We start from the raw sequence: 16,805 nt of genomic DNA on the forward strand, positions 1-16,805 counted from the left end.
AGCGGTTAAGACCTCACTTTCCAATGTAAGAGGTGCAGATTCAATCTCTGGTTGGGGAGCTGAGATCCCACATATCTCATGGCCAAAAAAACTGAAACATAAAACAGAAAGAATATTATAACAAATTCAATAAAGACTTAAAAAATGGCCCACCTCAAAAGAATTTGTTTAAAATAAACACTTACCATGGATTATATTTGTATAATTGTTTTATGTAAAATAAGTTTGTATTTGGGGAGAGTGTTTAATGTGTTTGTTTTCATAATTTGATTCATAGAAATTTGCACAATTCATGGCACATGATTGCCATTTTAAAAATATCTATTGGGTGCAGAATAATAAAGCAAAGTATCTCTAGCTAAAGCCAACCAGAATGACAAAAATAAAACAAAGGCCATATGAATGAGGCAGTAACAACAGTGAGAGAAGCCTTCTATGATTATTATCTAAATATTCTGTTGTGAGTTAAACTGAAGAGTTGTTTGAGGAGTTTGAGAATAAACATAGCCTATAGTCAAAGAAAAGGGGCTCATTCAAAAACATTTAGCTGCTCTCAGGTCAATGGCAGGTCTTGAATTCCATTTTTCATGAGCGTCCGCAATAAAACCTCAGAGTACAAGCCAATAACTCAACTACTCAAATCCCCTCCAGGGTTTCTTCCAAGTCACTCTGCTGACCTCAGCTCATCATTTTCATATAATGATTGCAGCAGAAGCATCCATGGAAGTTCTGTCTTCAATAAGATAATTAAAAAAAAAAAAAACAAGGGCATACTTATAGTATTAATTTTTAAGTTTTGTAGAATCAACAAAACAAGAAAAATATTCTTTTGAATCATCCAGTTTAGCTGTATGGTGAGAAAACCACTGATGTTCAGTGAAAGCTACTGGAAAATCTGTATTATTCACTTTTTATATAATATGAACATCTGTTCCTGAATAATTTACTCATGTCAGTTAATGAAAAGCAGATACAATTTAATCAAAACCTCATTACAGAAACTCTTTCATTCAGTAATTCTGGGAAGTGGGGGACAAAGATAGTCTATAGGGGAAAAAAGAATACAGCTATACTATGAGAGCAAATTGCCTTCCTGCTATAGATTAGAATGCCTTTTCCTTGATGATACATCCAGTCACTCAATATTTATTGATCTCCTTCTATATTCTAAGCACTGTGCTTGTCACTAGGGCAGGAGCAGGGAGAGGAATAAATAAACTGTGATACTATTAAGCAGCTATACTCCAATAAAATTAATTTAAAAAATAAAGTGTGATACTTACACGGAGAAGGCAACCACATCCTACCTTCCTTCATGCCTCCATTCACTCTTGGAAGCCTTCCCTAAATACTCCTCTCTTCAAGAATCTCTATGAAGACTTCTACAATATACTGCATTTGTCACAAATAACCTCTTTTTTGACAATTATGAGAAAATAAGTATTTACTATATTATGTAAAATATGAGCAAACAGAGGTTCATATAGGATCAGTGGATCCAAATGCAAAGAGCTTTGAAAAATATATGATGTTTATTTTTACTTTTACAGATTATGATATATATTGTATAGTGTATGAAATGTGTGCACAGTTTATGAATAATAAAACAACCACTTATCCAACCACTACCGAACTTAAAAATTACAATACGGCCAGTGTTTTAGAAGCTTTCTCGATTGCATCTTCTTGTCAACCCTCCAGAAGTACTTTTTAACCTGGACTTTTGTTAATTATTTCTTTCTTCATTTATCATAGTATCGCCAATATAAATATCTGCAAATAAAATGCAGATTATTTTTGAAATTTGAGTAGCTGTGTGAGAAAAGGGCAAATTGCTACTCCTCCTTGAAGGTTCTCAGGAGAGGACAAACAGAACCGAATCTGAGCAATCACTTGGCTTCAACTTTACTGGAGTAAAGTTGACATGAGTCTCCTCTTCAGGGCCTGTGGCAGGATTAAGGTGTAGACAAGGTACTGGACATCCTGTAGGAACATGACCAGGGGAGTTGGTGACTCTATTATTTTCTACTCCTGACTGAATTGTGCCCTACCTACAGCTCTCAGGAGGAGTGGATCAAAGAAGACCATTTCTGTGAAGCAAAATGAGTGTCTTCAACTGATCTAGGATGTATGGCAGTTGGAAGAGCATAAAATTTATCAGCACAGTGTCAAGGTAAACCAAGACCAGCTACAAATTAGGATCAGACTTACCTGGGCATTTTATTCTCTTGTAAAAAGTAGAAGGATGGCATTGGTATCCTAGAGATGACAGTCCTTGGGGTGTCTGTCTTTTGGAGTACATTGGTATAAACCCTACTGGTTGTCCTCCAGATCTATTGCACAGCAGTCCTACGGAGGTATTAATTACATGCTTTGATTCTCTCATCCTTTCTCCTGTGTCAGATGACCTATTTTCCATGTCATCTTCTTTTTGGTTTATTTTCTTTCTATCTCTTCTTTTTCTTTCTTTCCTTCTTTTTTTTTTGCACAAGGTGGAACTCATATTGCAGTAATTTAATGCAAAAGAATGAGAGGGAAGTATATTTTTTAACCTTGCATGTTCGAAAATATCTTTATTATAGCATCATAGTAATTTCTACTAGATTAGATAGAAATAAATTTCCTTCAGAATGTTATGGGCATTTTTCCAAAGGTGTTTGCTTTCAGAATGATTGTTGAGAAACCTGCAGTCATCTCCACCCTCTATTCTTTGTCCAAGTTTATTCTTTCCCCCTCTTTTGAAACTTATACAAATTGATCATTCCACTGTGCTGGGCACTCATGCAGTTTTTACATCTAAAAATTCTTGTCATTCATTTCTAGGAGTTTTTCTTTAATTATTTTCTTAATGATTTTCTCCCATCTGTTTTTATTATCTTTTTTCCCCCTAGAACATCTATTATTTAGATGTAATCAACCAATTTTATACTTTTCTATTTAGATCTCTTTTCCTCTAACTTTACAGTATATTCCCTTTACCAAACTTCCAAGCACTCTGCCCCATTCCAAGATACCAACCTGCATTGCCATAAATTGCCTACATTTCCATTCCCTATTAGAACTGTCCTATTTTTCTATTCTGCATGTCCTGTATACTATCTGACACTTAGTAAAATGTTTCCTGCTATGATAATATTTAAATTGAGGGCCACCAACCAAAATCATATATATATATATATATATATATATATATATATATTTTTTTTTTTTTTTTTTTTTTCCCCTTAAGGGGCTATTTTACCCACTTCTATAATTATTTGATCCATTTTGATTTGACATTCACTTGCTGGCCTGGGACTGAAGTAACATTTTTTTTTTTAATTTTTTTTTTTTTTGCTAATTAACTCTTTAACCTCTTTGGGCTGCAATTATGTCATTTTTATAGGTATTTGATTAGATTGCTATAATTCAACTCTAAGAATTCTATTTTCTTTATCATCTCTCTGCCCTTTTCTGCCCCTTTCCACACATGTACCCACTTTTCTGGTGTTTCCAAACTAGAGTTTACTCTCAGCAAGCTGTCAGCAACTCCATTCAAGATTTTAGCTAATAATTTCAGATACACTCTCATATGTGTTTGCATTACTAGACTAGACAGAACTTTGGATGTCTGAAAAGTCTGATAAATCCCAAAAGTTGAAGCTTCCTATGGAGGAAGATTTTATAATGCCTGTTGGGTTGTTGGACAAAGATACTCCACCAGGTACCCCTCCCCTCATCATCTAATTGACCTTATAGCTTGTCTTAGGCATATGAATGGGTTGTAAACTATTGTCTCCGATTCCTATTGCTTGTTTCAAAATTTCATGTCAACCAGTGTCCCTGGGGATGAAAACTGTGTAAAAATGATTGACTTGCCTCCCATGAGATCTGAAGAATACAGACTTACTTTAGTGAGCTTATTCAGTCAATAGCAAGCACCTAGAAAGGTAAACTGATTACAGAGATAAAGCAGTTAGGATCTCTTGGGAGAACAGAAATTCGTATGCATTGAGAAAGAAAAAAAAAATAAGCAGTTGTTTTTTTCTCTAAAGGGAAAACATCTCAGTGGAAAGAGATTGTTCACATTTTCAAGTCAGCAAACTTCCTTCACAGCCACATCATGCATCAAACTGAGAAGGGAGGCTTTTTTTTTTTTTGGTCCCTGATGTGCACAAAGAAGGTCCCTTGAGATAAATGATCTTGGAGCTAGGCAGATCATACTAGCAATAATAACAACAATGCATCAGTGATTCTCAAATGCATCTGTGAGACAGAGTATGCTTTATAAAGGACACTCACTTCTATTCCATCTCATCTGATCATTATGACAACCCCAGGAGGTACGTACAGTGAGTATTACTATCACTATTTTACACATGAGAATCCTGAGCTGTGGAGGAAATAGGGTTCTTTGTGCAGAACCACAGAGCTAGTTAGTAGCAGCTTTGGAGCCAGAGTCCAGATTTTCTGAGAAATATTGTCACATAAATAGAGTATCTGTACTGCCTGCATACAGAAATGTCCAGGACATGGAGTAAGCCCAAACCTGCCTCTCATTTGGGAGTTCAAGTCAGTGGCTCTGGAGATGTTGAGATTCACCTGGAAGTTCTCAGAAGAGGACAGCAGTGCAAACTGGGAAATTCCTTGGCAGTAGTTTATCAACACCTGTGACCTGTCTTAGCTAGAAGAATCAGTGCCTTTCTTTTCCTATGTTAGCTGCTGGGCTTGTAAATTTACAGAGAGAAATTAAAGATTTGTTTGATGGACTTAGAGGAATTCCAAATAGTTTTACTTCTTTCTTTGTGCAAAGAAGAGCATCAGTGACCTGGCTTCTGGGGGTATTACCTGGTGTTCTTGATCTGGTATCCAAAGAATCTTCTTATTCTATTGGATCAAAGAAGAGGAAGTGTTGTCCAATTTTTTTTTTTTAGTTAATTTCCCCTTTATTTATCTTTTTTAAATTTTTTATTCCTTTATTTCTCATGTGTTCCCCATCCTGAACCCTCCTCCCTCCTCCCTCCCCATACCATCCCTCTGGGTCGTCCCAGTGCACCAGCCCCAAGCATCCAGCATCGTGCATTGAACCTGGACTGGCATCTCGTTTCATACATGACATTTCACATGTTTCAATGCCATTCTCCCAAATCTTCCCACCCTCTCCCTCTCCCACAGAATCCATAAGCCTGTTCTATACATCAGTGTCTCTTTTGCTGTCTCGTATACAGGGTTATCGTTACCATCTTTCTAAATTCCATATATATGCGTTAGTATACTGTATTGGTGTTTGTCCTTCTGGCTTACTTCACTCTGTATAATAGGCTCCAGTTTCATCCACCTCATTAGAACTGATTCAAATGTATTCTTTTTAATGGCTGAGTAATACTCCATTGTGTATATGTACCACTGCTTTCTTATCCATTCATCTGCTGATGGACATCTAGGTTGCTTCCATGTCCTGGCTATTATAAACAGTGCTGCAATGAACATTGGGGTACACGTGTCTCTTTCCCTTCTGGTTTCCTCAGTGTGTATGCCCAGCAGTGGGATTGCTGGATCATAAGGCAGTTCTATTTCCAGTTTTTTAAGGAATCTCCACACTGTTCTCCATAGTGGCTGTACTAGTTTGCATTCCCACCAACAGTGTAAGAGGGTTCCCTTTTCTCCACACCCTCTCCAGCATTTATTATTTGTAGACTTTTGGATCGCAGCCATTCTGACTGGTGTGAAATGGTATCTCATAGTGGTTTTGATTTGCATTTCTCTGATAATGAGTGATGTTGAGCATCTTTTCATGTGTTTGTTAGCCATCTGTATGTCTTCTTTGGAGAAATGTCTATTTAGATCTTTGGCCCATTTTTTGATTGGGTCATTTATTTTTCTGGAGTTGAGCTGTAGGAGTTGCTTGTATATTTTTGAGATTAGTTGTTTGTCCGTTGCTTCATTTGCTATTATTTTCTCCCATTCTGAAGGCTGTCTTTTCACCTTGCTAATAGTTTCCTTTGATGTGCAGAAGCTTTTAAGTTTAATTAGGTCCCACTTGTTTATTTTTGCTTTTATTTCCAATATTCTGGGAGGTGGGTCATAGAGGATCCTGCTGTGATGTATGTCGGAGAGTGTTTTGCCTATGTTCTCCTCTAGGAGTTTTATAGTTTCTGGTCTTACATTTAGATCTTTAATCCATTTTGAGTTTATTTTTGTATATGGTGTTAGAAGGTGTTCTAGTTTCATTCTTTTACAAGTGGTTGACCAGATTTCCCAGCACCACTTGTTAAAGAGACTGTCTTTAATCCATTGTATATTCTTGCCTCCTTTGTCAAAGATAAGGTGTCCATATGTGCGTGGATTTATCTCTGGGCTTTCTATTTTGTTCCATTGATCTATATTTCTGTCTTTGTGCCAGTATCATACTGTCTTGATAACTGTGGCTTTGTAGTAGAGCCTGAAGTCAGGTAGGTTGATTCCTCCAGTTCCATTTTTCTTTCTCAAGATCGCTTTGGCTATTCGAGGTTTTTTGTATTTCCATACAAATTGTGAAATTATTTGTTCTAGCTCTGTGAAGAATACTGTTGGTAGCTTGATAGGGATTGCATTGAATCTATAAATTGCTTTGGGTAGTATACTCATTTTCACTATATTGATTCTTCCAATCCATGAACATGGTATATTTCTCCATCTATTAGTGTCCTCTTTGATTTCTTTCACCAGTTTTATAGTTTTCTATATATAGGTCTTTAGTTTCTTTAGGTAGATATATTCCTAAGTATTTTATTCTTTTTGTTGCAATGGTGAATGGAATTGTTTCCTTAATTTCTCTTTCTGTTTTCTCATTATTAGTGTATAGGAATGCAAGGGATCCAAAGCAATGAATTTCACCTTTTTCTCAAGCGCACATGGAACCTTCTCCAGGATAGATCACATCCTGGGCCATAAAGCTAGCCTTGGTAAATTCAAAAAAATAGAAATCATTCCAAGCATCTTTTCTGACCACAATGCAGTAAGATTAGATCTCAATTACAGGAGAAAAACTATTAAAAATTCCAACATATGGAGGCTGAACAACACCCTGCTGAATAACCAACAAATCACAGAAGAAATCAAAAAAGAAATCAAAATTTGCATAGAAACTAATGAAAATGAAAACACAACAACCCAAAACCTGTGGGACACAGTAAAAGCAGTCCTAAGGGGAAAGTTCATAGCAATATAGGCACACCTCAAGAAACAAGAAAAAAGTCAAATAAATAACCTAACTCTACACCTAAAGCAACTAGAAAAGGAAGAAATGAAGAACCCCAGGGTTAGTAGAAGGAAAGAAATCTTAAAAATTAGAGCAGAAATAAATGCAAAACAAACAAAAGAGACCATAGCAAAAATCAACAAAGCCAAAAGCTGTTTCTTTGAAAGGATAAATAAAATTGATAAACCATTAGCCAGACTCATCAAGAAACAAAGGGAGAAAAATCAAATCAGTAAAATTAGAAACAAAAATGGAGAGATCACAACAGACAACACAGAAATACAAAGGATCATAAGAGACTATTATCAACAATTATATGCCAATAAAATGTTGTCCAATTTTTTAAATTACCATGAACTCCCCTGCGTTTTTATCCTATCAGCTTAGAATCCAGGTTCATCAGTTTTGGAGATATAGTACGAATCCTTCATTGAAAAGGGCAGGGAATTGAGATTAAGAAAGCTGAAGGAGTCACCCAAAGTCAAGAGAGTTAGTTAATATCAGAGATGAGACTAGAATCAACAGGCATAATAATAGTTTCTAGCTACCCTTTTCTTAGCATCTACTGTGTCCTTGCTACTGTGATATTTACTTACATATCTGTCACTATATTGAGTCTCATGCCTCAAAATTGAAGGCTCTTATTCCCATGTTTTTGTCTGAAATCTGAGTCCTTAACATAACAAATTTGTATCTTGTTTTTGCTACAGTCTGGTGTGGATTAGTGGGTGACAGGTGGGGTGGATGGGTGCTCTCTCTTCTTATAGTCACTAAAGACCCAGAATTAGAGAGTTTTCAACTGCCAATAGATGACCCACATGAAGTACACACTTCCATGTTTGCTGGAGTAGGAGGAGGACACACAGAGAACTCTTACCCAGCTCTGTATTTGGGCTCATAAGACTGTCACATAACTTTGGTTCATGGCTCCTCCACCAAATCAGTCATATGTACCAGTCAATCTCCACAGAGTAGCCAGAGTGATGTTTCTCAAATATACATCTTGTTACTTCACAACTCTGATGGAAATACTACTTCATTTCTATCACCTTAAGCTAAAACCAAGCTGTTGCATAATACCTTTGACCTTATTTAATCTGTCCCATTCCATCCTCAGGCCACTATCCACAAACTCATTACTTCATAACATGTGCTGAAAGTCCTTGACTATTTCAAGCACTTCCTTGGCTCAGGATCTTTCTACATGTTCCCTCTTCTCCCTTGTCCCTGTACTTTCCCTCTGCTTGGCTCATTTTCTTGTATTCTTCAAGTTTCAGCATCAGTGTCATCTTTGACCACCTGTAACTTTTCTGTGAAACCAACTGTTGTCATTTCAGGGAGGCTCTTGAAGAGCTCTTGTACCATAGTCCTTTATGTCTCAGTGCAGAGAATTCAGCAAGAGCAAAGTAGTAGATAAGAAGTGATTTATTAGAATAGGATGCTTCTGAGGTTTATAAGTGGGCAGGTGAGGAATGCCATGCCCCCAAAAACTAGTGAGCTGATTTTATAATCAAAGGAAAAGTGGGGAGGGGAGAAGATCTCCTTTGTCTTTCTTGAGTAGACGCCACGTTTTCATCATTAGGTCATTTTCCAGGTTGTGCAGGGGGTTGTCTTGTCTCTGCATGGCCAAACTAGGTCCACAAACAACTATTTTTAATGTGCTCAGGGAGCATGTCCTAGGGGTCATTAACTTATTGCGTTCACTGGGCAGGATGTGGGTCTCATGCCACCATTGTTTTATTGTTTGGGGGCACGTCCTGTGCTTCTGTTGCATGGTTTTGTTGCTAAGGAAGACTGCTTGGTTTTGTGGTTAAGCAGACCTACTTTCTCAAGTATTCATTAACTTATAGGTCTCCCATATCCTTTCTACTTACAATCCTCGAGTGGGATTAACTATTTAATCACCTATTTCATCCCCTCATTCTGTCCCTACTACCCAATCATAGAGATTGTGGCTGTTTTGTTCTCATTATATATTTAGTACATCATTCAAGACCTGGCAGAAAGAAGATAATAAATATTTGTAAAATGATTACATGCAAGAGTGAATGAACAGATATTGTATGTATCTCACATACAATACTCTGTCTTCAAAAGCACAGTGATGTAGGCATAGTGGCTAAATCACTTAGGATAGGAACTGTGCATAATAAGTTTTTTAGTAATGTTATTGTGATAATGATGGCTATTTTGTAGGTAATGATAATTTCAGGCATTTCTAACTCATTACCTGCCTACAGCACATTGCCAATGAATAATATATTTTTGTCTGTTTGAATATTAAAGTACACAACAGAAGTGGAAACCTAAGTTTTGACTGATAGAACGTGGAACATATTTTTAAAGGCAGATACCATCAATTCAGCTTTTTTCATAAAAATGATGGAGTGATAATATTTTCAAATAAAAAAGTCAAATATAGTCTGTCAAATGATTTTTGTGTCATTTTCAAGAGTAGAGAAACATCTAATAAGAGGAGTTTTGACACTATTGTATTGACATATCTAGGCCAAGTCGATGGTTTGGAAGGACAATGACATGGAATATATGTAATTAGAACTCTCATGGAAATTCCAAGACAGATGGTTATCACCTAGTTAGAACTAAACAGAATAAAAAGTCATTGGAAGTTTGGTAAGCCTATTTTAAAAGGTTACCAGTGAACAATGCATCAGTCATGGTAAGAATTCTATGTACATACATTTATTTTAAACCTGGAATATTTTGTATAAACTTGATCAAGTTAACAAATCCTCCCTAAAAGCCTTTTGGAAATTCTTTAAGTACTACTCGCCATGATTTTAAAATCACTTAGAGAAGTAATTTCATTGCAATAATTAAAGTAAAACTCATTACTGAGTTTTCTTAGCAATGTAACTTTCAGATGAAGTCATACTAAATATTTCCCTATTACAGCCATCTCCTTAATAACATTTGTCAGCATACATTATACACTAAAATTATTTATGATATTTTATTATTGCTGACTTTGATTTAATTACATTGGAGTTTAAAAGAAAAGGCACATAACCTGAGAGGGTCACAAACACTGGGTTATAGTACAGTTCTGTGAAAGGGCATCTTTCCCCTTGTCTCTGCCTCTGTTTCCACCTGCTTCCCCACTTCTAAAACCAGACATAAAATTGTATTGTGCCATCTATTCTGTATGTGTGTGTGTGTGTGTGTGAATAAATGTGTAATCTATTCTTAATCCTATCTTCAGAAAATGCTGTGGGCTGTCCTCATAAATTTGCTCCTGAAAATAACAAACCCTCTCAGGCACAAATTAACCCCAATCTGTTTTTTTTTGTTTTTTTTTTTTTGCCCTTGGCCCTGCTGTGCAGCTTATGGAATTTTAATTCCCTGACCAGGGATCGAACCTGGGTCCTCGTCAGTGAGAGCATGGAGTCTTCATCATTGGACCACCAGGGAATTCCCTTTGGTTTTTTAAATACTGCATCTCTTCTAGGTCTTTAAGAGGTGAATATGTCCATCAAGAATGTTTCAAATTAGAACTCAGAACCTTCTGAAAGGAGCTGTTTGCCCATTTGGAGAATACCTTCTCTGGTGGATGATATGACTTCTAATGGAGACTGAGTGACAGTTTCTCCCAACCACTGTATTTTATTTTATTTTATTTTTTTTAATATACAGGAATCTAATAGTCACCTCTTCTAAAACTTAGAATTATCCTTATACTCCCAGACCGTGTTTAAGATTTCTGGCTGTCTGGGGCATTGTATCACTTGTGTTCTGCTCAGTGGTTTGTGTGAGGGTGCAGTCAGGTGGTCAGCACTGGGAGGCTGGGGGTGCTGGCCCATCCTCTCTCTTCAGTGACACCCACTCTCTCAGTGGGGAGCCCACTCTGGAGCTACCAGGCACTCCACACACTCCTGGTTCAGACCTACCCTATTTACTAAATGTACTTTCAAGAAAACACATGGCAAATTCCTCCTCTCAATATACAGATACATCATCAGATTTTATATTCCAGCCTTCCTAAGGCATTTGAGTAATTGCAGAACTCTAAACTTTAAGTCAAAAGAATTAATCTTTGTCATTTACAATAAAAAAAAATGAAAACAATTTAAAATACTCATATAGGGAATTAAGTAAATGCCATGCACATGATGTTATGTTGCTGCTGCTGCTAAGTTGCTTCAGTTGTGTCTGACTCTGTGCCACCCCATAGACGGGAGCCCACCAGGCTCCCCTGTCCCTGGGATTCTTCAGGCAAGAACACTGGAGTGGGTTGCCATTTCCTCCTCCAATGCATGAAAGTGAAAAGTGAAAGTGAAGTCGCTCAGTCATGTCCGACTCGTAGAGACCCCATGGACTACAGCGCACCAGGCTCCTCTGTCCATGAGATTCTCCAGGCAAGAGTACTGGAGTGGGGTGCCATTGACTTCTCCGGATGTTATGTTACTACATATTAAAATTACATTTACATGATGTTTTCACTTTTTAATATAAAATTATAAATATTTTAAACTTGTAGAATTTTAATGGCAAGAAAATGCTTATGTCATGTGTTGAGCAAACAACAGGAAACAGTACAGTAAGATGAAAGCTATTTAAAATATCACAGAAGAGGAGGAGGCAGCGGCGGCGGGCCGGGGGAGGGGTCCGCAGGAAAGAAAAGAGAGCCTATTTGCTGTGGGAAATGGATTGGAAAAGAGAAAGCAGTGGCAGAGCTCTTGGGAGAGTGTTGCAGAAGCCCAGGTCACCTTCTAAGAATCAGGCGTTGGTGGAAGAAGCTCAGGCGACTGTGAGGCCAGAGTGGTGAATGTCATTGTCAAGTCCACAGGAGTCCTGGGAGACGCCCTGAGGGAGAGGGCTGTAAAGATGCGGGCCTGCAATCTTGAGAAGGAGTGCTTTCAAACAGGTGCGCGGGGCCAGCCAGAACCTTGACTGGCCCGGGAATCTGGCCAGAAACCTGAGCGGGAAGGAATGCAGAGCACCGCGCCATGGACACGAGGCCCCAGGAGAGCAGGAAGGGGCCCCCCGCCCAGGGACATGCCCTCGGCGGTGGGGCTGCTGTTCTTCATGGCCCTCATGAACGTCCTCCTCTACCTTGGCCTCGACCAGCTCTTCATCTGGCCCTGGCGCTCCGCGGAGGACCCTGGCCACTGCCCACCCCCGCTCCCACCCCCCAGCCACTTCATCTTGGGGCAGATGACCAACTACTCCCCGCGGCTGCCCTCAGAGCAGCTGAGGGCAGACGTGAGGCAGCTGGAGCATGTCAGGGAAGGAGCCAAGAAAAGAGTGTTTCTGTCCGAGTGAAAGGAACGCATTGTGGCCCTGTCGAGGCTCACCAGGCTGGAGCTGAGAGACGACTTCCTGCACAGGCTGCGAATGCTGCAGGCCCCGAAGAACAAGCACGTGATCACGCTGCTGGGCTACTGCGAGAACGATAACATCATCCTCACAGAGTACCATCCCTCAGGCTCCCTGGGCAACCTGGAGGCCATGCTGAATCTCTCCAAGTACTGCAGCCTGTGGCAGTACAGGCTGCAGCTGGCCCTGGGCAACGTGCCCATCCTTGACTTCCTGTACCCCAGCCCCCTGGGCACGCCGGTCATGTGCAACTCCAGCGACCTGTCCAAGACACTGTCCCAGTACCTGCTGACCGCCAACTTCAGCATCGTACTCAACGACCTGGACACCTTGGCCCTGGTGAACCGCAGCTAGACTTTGGTGAAGTGTGGCCACCAGGAGCTCCGTGGGGACTTCATGGCCCCAGAGCAGCTGTGGCTCTTCGGAGAGGACAACCTTCCAGGACGATCTCATGCCCACCTATGACGAGAAGAGTGATATCTGGAAGATTCCAGACGTCTCCAGTTTCCTTCTGGGGCACATGCAAGGGAACGACGTGGTCCGATTCCACTTGTTTGATATTCACAAGGCATGTAAAATCCAGGAGCTTGCAGAGAGACCCACTTCTCAGAATGTCCTGGACACTTACCAGAATGTTCTGAATCTACTCAGAGACACCTCAACATCTCAGACAAAGAGATGCTGTAAGAGCCAGTATGGTCGTTGAGGAGTGGGAATCAGGGAACAGCTGGAAGAGTTGCACCAGTTTTGCCCTGATGTAAGGTGGCAGAAAGTGAAGAGGAACTAAAAAGCCTCTTGATGAAAGTGAAAGAGGAGAGTGAAAAAGTTGGCTTAAAGCTCAGCATTCAGAAAACAAAAATCATGGCATCTGGTCCCATCACTTCACGGGAAATAGATGGGGAAACAGTGGAAACAGTGTCAGGCTTTATTTTTGGGGGCTCCAAAATCACTGCAGATGGTGACTGCAGCCATGAAATTAAAAGACGCTTACTCCTTGGAAGAAAAGTTAGGACCAACCTAGATAGCATATTCAAAAGCAGAGACATTACTTTGCCAACAAAGGTCTGTCTAGTCAAGGCTATGGTTTTTCCTGTGGTCATGTATGGATGTGAGAGTTGGACTGTGAAGAAGGCTGAGTGCCAAAGAATTGATGCTTTTGAACTGTGGTGTTGGAGAAGACTCTTGAGAGTCCTTCGGACTGCAAGGAGATCCAACCAATCCATTCTAAAGGAGATCAGCCCTGGGTGTTCTTTGGAAGGAATGATGCTGAAGCTGAAACTCCAGTACTTTGGCCACCTCATGCGAGGAGTTGACTCATTGGAAAAGACTCTGATGCTGGGAGGGATTGGGAGCAGGAGGAAAAGGGGACGACAGAGGATGAGATGGCTGGATGGCATCACCGACTCGATGGACGTGAGTTTGAGTGAACTCTGGGAGATGGTGATGGACAGGGAGGCCTGGCGTGCTGCGATTCATGGGGTCACAAAGAATTGGACATGACTGAGCGAACTGAACTGAACTGAACTGAGCGAACTGAACTGAAGTGAAATGAAGGTGTTAGTGGTTCTGCCCCGGGTTCTTCCTCTCTTGACCACCTGAGGGCTGTTGCCAAGCAAGAGTACATGGGCTTGATGTGAGCCTGGCTGCAAGCGAAGGTGGAGAGAAGCAGTGAGTCTGACCAGTATCTGAAGGAAGTAACAAAAATGGAGCTACAAAGAGGTGTTTCTAACAACTAAATCTGTAAGCTTGTAAGGAATGTGTGTAGAGAGGTTTTTAAGTGGCAGTGTGTGGAAGAGACAAGCAGTATTTCTCCCTTTGTCAGGTGAGTATCTGCAGTGTACTTCATGGTACCAAGGAGACATCACTATGTTTCAGGTGGCTGCTCAGGAACAGGTCTGTGTCATCCATGTCTCAGCAAGGTAGCATGCTTTCTAAAACCTTGAGTGGATAAGGAACATTTAAAATATCACGTATGATGGAAATCACATCTCTGTTACTACTGCCTTGGATGGTGCTTGTGAAATTGCTCTTTACCTTCCGGCTGGATATTTATTCTGTATTCAACATTAATTATTGTGAACATTTTACACCAACAGTGTCTGTCGCTCACTCATTACTGGGCGGCGTAGAACCCTTCCACTTGAGTCGCTTGATTGAATACTTCAGAAAGCTCTTTCCTTGGTCCCCATCATCCTTGTTTGCAGGGGAGGAAGGATTTGGTGTATATTCGTCATTACCATAAGGAGGTTAAAGCTGGCATTGAGGGAAGAAACGTTGCGCACAGGCGTTTGTCACCAGAATTACAGAGAGCTGGCCCCACCCCACCTGGCAGTCTCAGACTCAGTGTCTGGGTGGAGTCTTTGCATTTCTCACTGGTTCCCTGGTGATACAGCCAGTGCTGCCAGTCTGGGAACCACATTTTGAGAACCAGTGTCCTTATCTGTCAGGCAGGCAGGCCAGGCAGTAGACAAGGAATACAATCAGTATTCTCCTTGTTCTTTCTCCCATGGTGATTGGGTCCTGTGAGTCCTACGGTTGGTCAGAGAATACGCTTGCCCAGAGTATATTAACCGATGCTCTTTGTTATAAACATGCTGCCAGGACCCACTAGGATGGCTGTAATCAAAAGGATGGACAATAACAAATGTCAGCGAGGATGTAGAGAATTGGAACCATCATACGTTGCTGGTAAGAATGTAAAATGGTCCAGCTGCTTTGGGAAACGGTCTGACTGTCCTCAAAAGGTGAAAAGTAGAGTTACCATGATCCAGCAGTTCCACTTCCCAATATTTCCCAATAAGAATTGAAAACATGTCCATAAAAGAAGTTGGACACAAATATTCATAGCAACATTATTCATAATGAACAAAAGATGAAGATAATCCAAATGTCCATATGCTAGTGAATAGATAGAAGAAAACGTGGTCCATCCATACAAAGAGGTAACATTCAGCCATGAAAGGAGTGTATCACTTATGCATGCTTCAACATGGATAGACATACTAAGTGAAAGTAGCCATCACAAAAGACCACATGCCATATGATTCCATTTGTAACTCACAGAAGTAGAAAATAAATTAGTGGTTTCACAGGGGCTGGCAGGGGCTTAGAGTTGAAGAATGGGGAGTGCTTGCTAATGGGGATGGGGTTTCTTCAGGGGTGATGAAAATTTCCAGAAACGATAATGGTGATGGTTGCACAACTTTGCATATAATGAATAACACTGAACTGTATAAAAGGGGGAAATTTTGTGGTTTGTAAATTATATCTCAATAAAGCTGGAAAAAAATAAAATATCACAGAAAAAGACTGGAAGTGAATATTTGCCTTTGTGTGATGAGACTATGGTTTTTATTTTAATTACTGAACTATTCCTCTATGATTTTTGCTGTGAGGAAAACATAATATAAGTGTAAAAAGAAGAAAGGAACAGATTGCCAATGGGGGATTTTTAAAACCAGTTTCTGCCTCTGTGTGTGTGTGTGTATCCAGCTATGTTTATCTATTTCCACCTACACTGTTTATTTCGTAGGAAAGGTTGCAAGTTTTCCACAAGCCATGACTGGGGAAGGTTTGCTTTGCCTTTCCACAAAGTTAGCTCTGGCTAAGGCGCTCAGAGATCTAGACCTGGATTTATTTAAGTCTTACCTCACTAATACATGGAACCCTTTGGATTTCAGCCTCCCTAGCATCCTCTGTATTGCTGAAGAATGCAGTTTCTGGCCCTCTTATCTCTCCACATAGAGGAAAAGGAGCTTTGGCACCAAATTGACTTCAGTTGCAGTGGACTCCACTTATTGCTAGTGGCATGACCCCTGGCTATCTACCTCGGTCAGTAAGCAACGGCTTTCTCATCTGTTAAGCAGTAAAGAACACTGTCTTGTTCTTGTACGATAAAAATGAGGAGACCCATGTGAAAAAAAACCTTAGCACAAGTTCTCAAAAATGGAGAGTCACTTAATTTTTTTTGTCTTATAATTGCACCATGCTTCCAAAATCAGGCATCCTGATAGTGAGGATTTTTTGAAGAGTGGAGCTGGCCTCTCATTTCTTAGGATGGGTTGTTTTTTGTTTTTTTTCCTTAGGAGTCTTTTTGGTTCCACTAAATATGCCCAAACTCTTGAATAAACAAAGTCCCAGCTTTATTCAAATAAGCCTTGGTTTTTCTCAGGAGATAGTGGGTTTTCTTTTCCAAGTTAATAGAATAAAAAACTTCAAATGTGTTTTCTCCACAAAGACTAACTTAATT

General features: G+C 39.9%; 1 protein-coding gene and 1 pseudogene across 1 annotated transcript in view; both read left to right on the top strand.

The window, feature by feature from the left end:
• DPP10 (dipeptidyl peptidase like 10) overlaps positions 1 to 16,805 on the top strand; it is a 1,640,795-nt gene that overhangs the window by 104,474 nt on the left and 1,519,516 nt on the right. The window lies entirely within an intron of this gene.
• Positions 12,170 to 13,262, top strand: LOC113880565 (annotated as a pseudogene).

The sequence above is a fragment of the Bos indicus x Bos taurus genome, chromosome 2 (assembly GCF_003369695.1).
Source record: "Bos indicus x Bos taurus breed Angus x Brahman F1 hybrid chromosome 2, Bos_hybrid_MaternalHap_v2.0, whole genome shotgun sequence".
Lineage (NCBI taxonomy): Eukaryota > Metazoa > Chordata > Mammalia > Artiodactyla > Bovidae > Bos > Bos indicus x Bos taurus.